Raw genomic sequence first — 9,816 nt, forward strand, 5'->3', positions numbered from 1 at the left:
ATATTTAAAACGTGTTAATTCTTCCCAAATTAATTTTTTAGATTTCACCATCTCGTTGGAATTACACTTTAGAATTTGGTAAAATAATTATAAAGTTCACATTGAAGGGAAAAATACAGATAGGAGTGATTTTGCTATGCTGGGTTCCCAGGGTATTTTCTAATGGTGCAGTAAGTAGTATACGAATTTTTTTTGTTTAACTTACAGGGGTAAGCTTTCTCTCCAATGCAAACACTATGTGTCAATTCACACTTGAACGTTTGGTGTAACACACACAGAGCCCCTCCCCACCTGGCACATGCTATATTAAGTATAATTTCCATTTTATTTTTTTTCCAAAGGGTAGCTTTTCCTCAGTCGTCAGGGCCCCAACTCCTTGCATGGGCTTTGGTGGAGGTCGCGGGGCAGCCCCCGCGGGTCTAAACCGGGTGGGGTGTCGGCCCGTGCGGGCTTCCTGGGAAGGATTCCTGACTACCTCGCGGCGACTGGCACAGGAACGCAGCTTCACGGACGGCTTGGGAAGCACACAGGCGTCTAAGACAGTCGCTTCAGGAATGTCCCCGACGGCTGTGACCTCCCCTGTGTTCCGAATGACGAAATTCTTTGTAGCTTTGTCTCTAGGCACGCACTGGGCGCAGTTCATGCCGTGAGCGGGTTGCACGTGGCCACGGCCCTTTTTGGCACGACCGTTGTTCCTTCTTTCCTTTGTCATCTTGGAAGTGAGGATGCCAGAGAGGGCGGACTCGACTTTTTTAGCAAATAAGTTTTGTTTGTTTGTTTAGCCCTTGTTACTAACCTCACCGTATGCAAGGCCACTGCGGTGGTGGTCAGGGAACGTGACCTGTGAAATGTCTGCCTTGGGGAATTCGATGAGTTCTCTTTGCAGCCAGAAGACGGCACGTTTATCCATGCTCCTTTGTAAATTCTTGTAGGTAAAGGGTTGGGGTTGTGGTTACACAGGTAGTTTACTAATTAGAAATTTCAAATCTGTCATATTCCTATGTATGTCCTTTCTACTTGTAGGACAGTGGTGTAGGAACAGCTTCCACTGCCTGGTTTCCATCCGATTTTCCTTATGCCTTTGACATCTTCACTGCATGGCTCACGTATTTAAATGTAAAACTCTATGAGGATGAGCCCTTCTATTTATGTCAAATCCTTTACTAATATAAAATTATGTCTTTTGACCTATTTGATTCTTTTCCCTGTATCCTCTTTTGCCCTTTTTTTGAACATTTCAATTCCTGCATCCTTTTCACTTATGTTTGCCGAATATATCTTTCCCTTATTTTTTGTTTTTAAAGTTTCTGAGTCATTTTATTTTTAGATGTGTCTTATAGCAGAATATCTTTAGGCTTAAAAAAGATGAATCTATGTTTGCCCTTTTAACAGGAATTTAATCCATGTGCACTTATCATAATAAAAAAATACATCTGATCTGTTTTTGTCATCTTTATTTTTTACTCTTTTTAAGGTATTTTGATTGGACTTAGATTTAAAATTTTTGGCAAACGTAAACGATGTTTTGTTTAATTTAATAGTCTACAGTAATTTGAAGGTTGGCATCCTCATTTTAATTGTACCCGTCAGGGTCCTTGAAGAGAAGTGGGAAGGATGTTTCTTTAATCGACTGGAACTTCCTGCGACTTCTACTTCAGAGGTTCGGAGACCCGGGAGAGCCAGGATGGGTGGGGGAGAAGACGTTTTGAAAACTTCCAGTTGGATTATGGGTGTGACCAGCGACTCCCCTCCCCCTCCTCTGGTCTCTGCACATGGGCACCTGCCTGCACTCTCCCGGGACAGGTGGCTTGGCTGGCCCCTTGCACTGCCCTCCCAGCACTGTCTAACAGGGGGCAGGACAGGCTTCCGTCCCTCCCGCTGGCCCTGATCCAAACTCCTAAGTCATGCCCGGGGCGGGGGAGTAAGGGGGGCGGTTAGAGGAGTTTTCAGAGCAAGAAAGAGCCCAGGGCTCATGCCCAGCTGCCAGCTCTGATGTGTCAGCACCTGTGCGCTCGCGGCTGTTCACGGAAGCCACTGACCCGCAGACACCTGTGCTGTGCTGGAGACTGCAAATCCGTGACTGGAAAAGCATTGGCACCCTTGGTTTTCCGGGGCGAGGGGATGGCCATTCAGTCTTTCTCTTCCAAAAGGAAGGAGAGGAAGGAGGCGGTGGGGGGGGAGGGGGAAGAAGAGAGGGAGGGAGAAGGAAGGAAGGAAGATGAAGGAGAAAGGAAAACACCAAAGTGCGGGACAAAGGCAGACATGGAACCGGCCCACACGCAGCAGAAGCGGGTGCATATAGCAGGGGAGCACTGCCTCCCAGCTTACGGGATCCGACCCGCCCCCAGGGAAATTCAAGTTTGGGCATCTAAGAGAAAAGGGTGCGAGCACGTCCCGGACCATGTGCCTCACCTCCAGGGCGTTTTCATGGAGACGGCTGGCCTTGATTCCCAGCCTGGCGTTACCATGGCAACCGAGCATCCTCTTCTGGCACTGAGAGGAGGAACGATGGCCACGGAGCTGCGGGATGCTCAGGAGGTTCACAGCACGACCAGGCGCGAGCTTGCGGGATGGGAATGAACTTCTCCGAGCCCGGCTAGCGGAGAGCATTTGTCCGAGTAGCGTTCTCAGGGTGATTTCCCAGAGGGAAGAATTCTCACTGCATCCTTCGTCTGAGGAGACAAATCCTCTATGAGTCTGCTTTCTCCATGTGTCAGAATAGCATGTTTTTCGTTCATATATAGCTAGGTGAAAAAAAGGTTTAAAGTAATTCTTTTGTAAATACAGAGTGGTGCACTGGTGCCTGATAATTGTGGAAAAGAATCAAAAGACTACAAATAAATAAATAGGATGTAAACATAAAACACAGGCGCCACCCCACCACACCCACTTCTGCACACTGCTCTGCAGAGCCCAGCTGTGTGGTTGGAGCTCTGCGATCCCCACTTCTGCCTTGGGGGGTTTGGCCACCGACAGGGCCCCAGGAGCCCGAGGGGAAGCAAAACGCTGGCCACCCACAGAGGCAGGAGCTCAGCCCAGGAACTGGAAGGACAGTGGGGTTGGAAGAAACAATCTTTTCCCCAGGGACTCTGAGCTTCTCTTTGCAACTGCAGATGAAGACCTCATGCCCTGCATCTGCAGCTCACGCCTGCAGCACTGGCCGCTGGGACAGACCCTGGGAAGCTCCTCCTGCCCCTCCCCTTCCGCTCCTCCCTTCGGCGGCTCAGACCATCTTCAGAACAGGGCTTTCAGCTCTCGTTCCTCAGGTCACAGACTTCTCCGTCCATGAGCAAGCCCTCCCCACGTCCCCAGCTCTGCAAATCTGTACAGACGAAATTGAGGACAATGAAACACAGCTGCAGCCCCTGGGGCCTGCGGTGACTCCAGGGAGGAGACCACGGCAGCCTGCAGAGCCTAAGCGGGTTCTCCTGGCTGCTGATAGCTGGCAGGATGGCAGAGGCTGGGCACAGGTGCCTGGGGCCTTGCTCTAAGGGTGGGCGCTCTGAGGAGGCTGCCCCCGGAGGCTGCTGTGGGGAGAACATGGGTTCTACTGAACAGCTGGGGAAAGGCGGGAGGTGCAACCCTCTACGACAAGGAGGGTTTCAGACTACACCGAGTGGTTCTGTGGAATAGATCAGAAAGCAGAGTGTGTTGGAGACGCACTCATAGGACAGGCAGGACAGACAGGGACAGTGCTTCATCTGGAGGGGCTTTGGTTCGAGACCCCTGCCCAGAAGGGCTGTCCTGAGCTGGTTGGAACCCAACTGCAGCATGTCTTGTCAAGTCAGTTTGACACGCGGGAAGTCTCTGTGACCTTCAGATTAGAGTAACTAAGATGTCCACCGATCGATCACTTTATCCCCCAAACAGCGTCAGGCCTCCTGGCATGTGACTGCAGCTGGAATATTTTCAGGGCCATGAGCTAGGTCCACAGATAATTGACAAGAAATGCAAATCAGGTGCCAATTCACAGTGTTCAGAAAATTTCCATTTAAATTGCTAATCAAGCGGAATCCACTTGCAAATGCAGAAATCAACATGTACATAAATTATCTGGAAAACCGCAAAGCTCTGTAGAAGACCTGGCGCCAGCTAGTCCGTGTCATATGACAGAGACATCACAATGTCTCTGGATACGGTAACCCCCCCCCCAACACCATCCAAGCGTGTTATTGTTGAGCTCTCTAGAAAGCCTGGGGGGCCGGCCCTTCCAAAATGTATTTCTCAGAATGAAGATGCTCCATGGGATGGTTATTGGTAAGTGTCTTACACACGCGCTGAAGGAAATCTGAGAGATACAGCATCCCACATCCCCTCTAGGAAAGTCAGAATACGTAACGGTGCATTCCGGATTCCGAGAAGCCCTGCAGGACAAAACCCGACTGGCCCCGGTTGATCTGTTGCCGTGTTTCCGGGAGGCAGTAGAGCGGGGAGGGCGCCTTTCGGGTGACGCGCCTGTTCCCGCCGTGGGCTGTGCACGCTGGGAAGTGCCGCTCTACAGCCAACTGTGAGTTTTGCCATCACCAGTGTCATTGCTTACACTGCCACGGGAGACGACGCCCACACCAGCAAGTAGGGAAACAAATCACAGCTGCTCCTCTTTAAGCCGACACCCCATTGCAAACAAGCAACTGCTTTGCAGGCTTCCCATCTGTTGTCTGTTCACGTTGAAATGAAAACCCCCCGTCGGACTGAGAAACGGATGGTCTGTGTTCAGCCCCTCTAAGAATGGCACTGAGTTGACAGCAAACACCATCCCTGCCCTGCTCCACAACCCTCCGTGGCTCCCCATGGCCCAAGAGGGCACCTCGTGATTCTGCCTGTCCTGCTGCTTCCCCACCCCTCCTGCCCTCGGGAGCTTCAGTCCGACTGCGCTTCTCACTGCCCCTCCACCGTGGGCTCCTCTGCTCCTGCAGAGCAAGCGTCTCTCCTTCCACGTACCCACAGCAGGGTCAGCACACTTTCCCCAGAAAGATCAGACAGCGAATATTTTAGGCTCCGAGGGCCATAGGATCGCTTCCAAAACTCAGCTCAGTCATCGCAATGTGAAAGCGGCCAGCGGTAATACGTCTACAGATGGGCACGGCCGGTCCCACTAAAGCCACTCACAAAAACAGGCTCAGGGGCTGTAGTTTGCTGACCCTGGTCTATACGACTGTCCATTCTTCAAGGATGGTTCCTAGTCTTATTCTGTGACCCTTTCATCCATAACTTTGCCAAACAGCCTTCGTTTTACTTTCTCACTGGTCATAAGGAAGGGGCAGAGATTTTAAAGCGTGCACCTACTGTGGTCTAGTTTTCACATGGGAAATGCTGTTGAATTCTTCCAATAACTGTTTTTTGGGTTTTTTTGAGACAGAGTCTCACTTTGTTGCCCAGGCTAGAGTGAGTGCCGTGGCATCACCCTAGCTCAGAGCAACCTCAAACTTCTGGGCTCAAGCGATCCTCCTGCCTCAGCCTCCCGAGTAGCTGGGACTACAGGCATGCGCCACCATGCCTGGCTAATTTTTTCTATATATTTTTAGTTGGCCAATTAATTTTCTTTTTATTTACAGTAGAGACGGGGTCTCGCTCTTGCTCAGGCTGGTTTTGAACTCCTGACCTCAAGCGATCCTCCTGCCTCGGCCTCCCAGAGTGCTAGGATTACAGGTGTGAACCACGGCGCCGGGCCTGAATTCCCCCAATAGCTATTATTCCTGCCTTAGAGATGACAACCTAGGCCCAGAGTGACATGTCTATGAAAAACAGACTCATCTGCATGATTCCATGCCCCGAGCGTCCCCCACGCCCATCCTCAGGTCACCTCCCTGTGCTGGGCGCATCCTTCAAGTGCACTCACAAACACCACCTTGTTCGAAACCTACAGCACCCCAGGGGTGTAGGGACTGCCCTTAGCCCCATTTGCAGGTGTATAAAGCGAGGCTCTGAGCTCACCAGCAAGACTGCCAGGTCACACTGCCAGCTGCCAGCAAGGCCAGGATTCAAATAACATCTTTAGTCCCCGGAGTTGATTTCACTGCGTTGTTTTCAGTTAGCCCAAACAGCCTTTGGTGTGAGATTCAGAGGTCAGAGGCATTTAGTAACGCTTTCCAAAACGTGCTGAACAAATCAATTTGCAGCCTGACCGAGGGGCGGGGTGGTTAGGACCACTCAGAGGAGATTCATTTGCATTCTGATTCCTAATTTAGGGAGATCACAGAGATAACTTTTGAAAAAAATCAAACCTGGGCTTTCATCTTCAGGAAAGTGCTGGAGAGTACTAATTAAACAAACACACTTTTCCCAGTTTTATGTTGACTGAGCAGACACACGAGCCCGAGAGTTGTGTAGACATTACTGATGAAGCTGCATTAGACAGCTCCAACATCCCTTTCAACCCAGAACTTGAGACTTTATTACCCTAATCAGTTCTTCAGGCACAGGCAGCAAAGACGGAACAAAGAGAGCAAAGATCTGATTGTGTCTGGCACGAGAAGAACTTACTGGGTCTGTTTGCTGCAGAAACTGACGCCCGTGATGCCCTTGGTCCCACGGAGTAGCTACAGCCATGGCTGACTTTCCAGGGGGTGTTAGGCTTCCCCTAGACTAGTCCCTCAGACTAGTCATTGAGCCTTCCTTTGGGGAAGGTATAAAGTGTGTGTGTGTGTGTGTGTGTGTGTGTGTGTGTGTTTGTGTGTGTGTGTGTGTGTCAGAGAGAGAGAGAGAGAGAGAGAGAGAGTTTGTGGGTGCTCCTTCTGAACTGATAGAGGGAACAGGAAATAGGAAGCCAGGGGAATAACAGTTTCCCCTTGCATCAGTTAGCTATCACTAGGTTCTGCTGTGTAACGAGCAGCCCCTCACATTGCAGGACTTACAAGGACAGAGAGTTATTTCTCATGTAATTACATGTGGGTTGGCTGTAGTGCTCTGGCTCCATTCTTGCCCATCCTGAGATGCCTAAGGAAGCAGCCCCTTCTTGGTTCCTTGGAGGAAGGAGCAGATCCAGAGGATTGGTAAAAAGCATGTGTGTGTCTCCATCAAAGCAAGTCACGTTGCCAGGCCCCGCATCGATGGGTGGGGATGGCAGCCCTCTTACAGAAAGGTAAATACTTGGGGATGATAGTGCAGTCCACGTCACTCCTTCAAAGGAACAAATCTGCATTAAAGTAGAAAGGAGACAGGAGGCCCTTCCTCTATGACAAGACAAATTGAGCTGTATTACTTCACTTTCCCAAGAAATGGATTAATGATTAATTTCAGACATGTCAGGAACCACAACATTTGCTATGTCTATTATAAATTAAGGTGACTTCTGAAAGTCTCTTAAATCTGTCCACTGCCATTCATCGCAATGCCCTCATCTTGGTCCCTCTCACTGGAATCTATCTCTGGTTTCCCCTTTAGGTTAGCGCCTCCAACCCAGTCTCAGTTCTGCAGCCACAGTGAGCTGACAACTGTCTGGTCTCTGTGTAAAACCCTTTTATACCTGCAACTTGAACTAAAAAAGTAGAGCTAATACTTTTTGCACTTACTATATTTCAGCCATGTCTCTGAGATAATATTGTGTTATTTTATTTAATTTTCACAAAACACCATTCAATACTATGGTTACGACTAATACTAATAGACTGACTTAATGGGACGCAGAGATCCAGAAAGATCAAGTAAATTTTCCCTGTGAAGTATGAGTTTTGAATCTGAAAAGAGACTCCGTGGTAGCCAGAAAAGGGAACGCTTGCACACTGTTGGTGGAAAGGTACAGCCATTACGGAAAACAGTATGAAGATGCCTCAAAAAATTAAAAATAGCACCACCATATGATCCAGCAATCCACTAGTGGGTGCGTGCCCAGAGGAAATGAGATCAGTATATTGAAGAGGTGTCTGCACCCCCATGTTTATTGCAGGGTTATCCACAATGGCCAAGACATGGCACCTAAGTGCCCATCGGTAGATGGACGGGAAAGGGGAACGTGTATACCCACAGTGGATGCTATTCGGCCTGAAGAAAGAAGGAAATCCTGTCGTTTGCAACAACGTGGGAGAGCCTGGAGGACACTGGTAAGTGAAACAGGCAGGTACAGAAAGACAAACGCTAGGTAATCTCACTGATGCGTGGGATAAAAAAGAGTGAATTCATGGAAGCAGAAAGTAGGATGGTGGTTTCCAGAGGCTGGGGTGGGGTGGGGATGGAGGGACCTGGTCAAAGGACATAAAGCTTCACTTACGGGGAATAGCTTTGGGGATCCATTGCACCGCGTGGTGACCGTAATAACGCATTGTGTATTTCAAAATTAGTAAAAATGTAGATTTTAAACATTCTCACCACACACAGAAAAAATGCTATGTAGGTGAGGTGATGGATATGTTAATTAGCTTAATTTAATCTTGCTACAGTGTATACATAGATTAATACATCACATTGTATCCTATAAACACATACAATTATTATTTGTCAATTAAAAGTTTTAAAAAAACCATCATGTTGTACACTATAAATATATATAATTTTTTATTTTTAAATTTAAAAATTAATTTTAAACTTAAAAAAAAATATCAAACATGGGCTGATCAGCAATAAAACTGAAGGACTCTTCTTCAAAATAAGACTTAGTCCTGCCGGGCAAGCCCACCACGTGTTCCCGGGCCCCTCTGCTGGCTCCTGGTGCCCGTCCCTGAGCAGGTCTCGTGGCTAGTTGACAGTGCGCACCTGGGCACAGGTGCACTTGCTTGTAGGACCCGCCGTGACGCTCCCTCTCAGGTGAACAGTGAAACTTCCCTGAACTCAGCTTCCTTCCCATTTGTGCTTGTTGGATGCATCATGTAGCACGTGATAAACGCTAACTTAATATGAGTAGTTATAATCTTATTAAAATCTTTATTTGGGGCAAAATCTAAAATCTTAACATACTCTTATCGCCTTTTAGATAATATATTCCTGTATTCCATAAGGTGAAAATATATTCTGAGTGTTTTAGAGTATCTTAAAAAAAATAACTGGGTTTTGTTCCTGTTCTAATTTCATCCCAAACCTTGCTGACTTTTGCCCGGCGTGTGACTGCTCTAAACAATGGCAGACATCAACGCACTCTTTATCAAGACAGTCTCTTTCCGTCAAACTGGTTAGCAATTAATACACTCGTTTCTCAGTAGCCAGACAGAGACGCGATAATGGAGATTTAAAAAATAGTTTTGTCCCAAAGCACACCAGTGACACTCATCTCGCTACAGATCTCACCATCTAAAGGAGTTCTCCCTGGTTCTGCTGACACGGCTCCTTTTTAATGGTCTTAGTCACACATGAGTGTCAGTGACGAATGCCATCTATCAGGGACTGCCCTGCTTCCTGTTGGTTCCGCCACGTTGGTGCTAGGGTCTGCCAGGCACCAGGCATCACTACTTTCAAATCAGTCGGTGGTTCCCCAGATCATTCTGTGGCGCGTTCGAGAGGAGATGTTCGTGCAGCCAGGACGCTGCACCTGAAGACAGTCCGGGATTTCCAGGCATGAACACGTGACGGTGGAAAACGCATGCCAGGGACTTCTTAAGGATTCAATCGTATCATGATGTTCTGCAGCCTTTTTGGAAGACAGAATGATGTCTCTTTGTCACCTCTTAGTGGAGGAAACTCTCCCGGAGAAACTTAAGCAGAGCCTGTTAGGGTCACTGAACTAAATGAGATCAAGGGCCCTTGTCACACACTCCAGGAAATGTCAGCGCCCTCCTCAGCAGTTCTGTCCTGTGAACAAAGTGGGGCTGGAGGGATGGGCAGGAGCTTCTCCAATCAAGGCTTTGGGTATTTCTCGACATTGTGCACTTTTCATGGTGGTCTGTGGAG

General features: G+C 48.4%; 1 pseudogene; it reads right to left on the minus strand.

Moving 5' to 3' along the window:
• Window positions 1-301: 301 nt before the first annotated feature.
• On the minus strand, window positions 302-712 carry LOC105865008 (small ribosomal subunit protein eS26 pseudogene; annotated as a pseudogene).
• Window positions 713-9,816: the final 9,104 nt, after the last annotated feature.

Source organism: Microcebus murinus, chromosome 8 (assembly GCF_040939455.1).
Source record: "Microcebus murinus isolate Inina chromosome 8, M.murinus_Inina_mat1.0, whole genome shotgun sequence".
In the NCBI taxonomy this organism is placed as follows: domain Eukaryota; kingdom Metazoa; phylum Chordata; class Mammalia; order Primates; family Cheirogaleidae; genus Microcebus; species Microcebus murinus.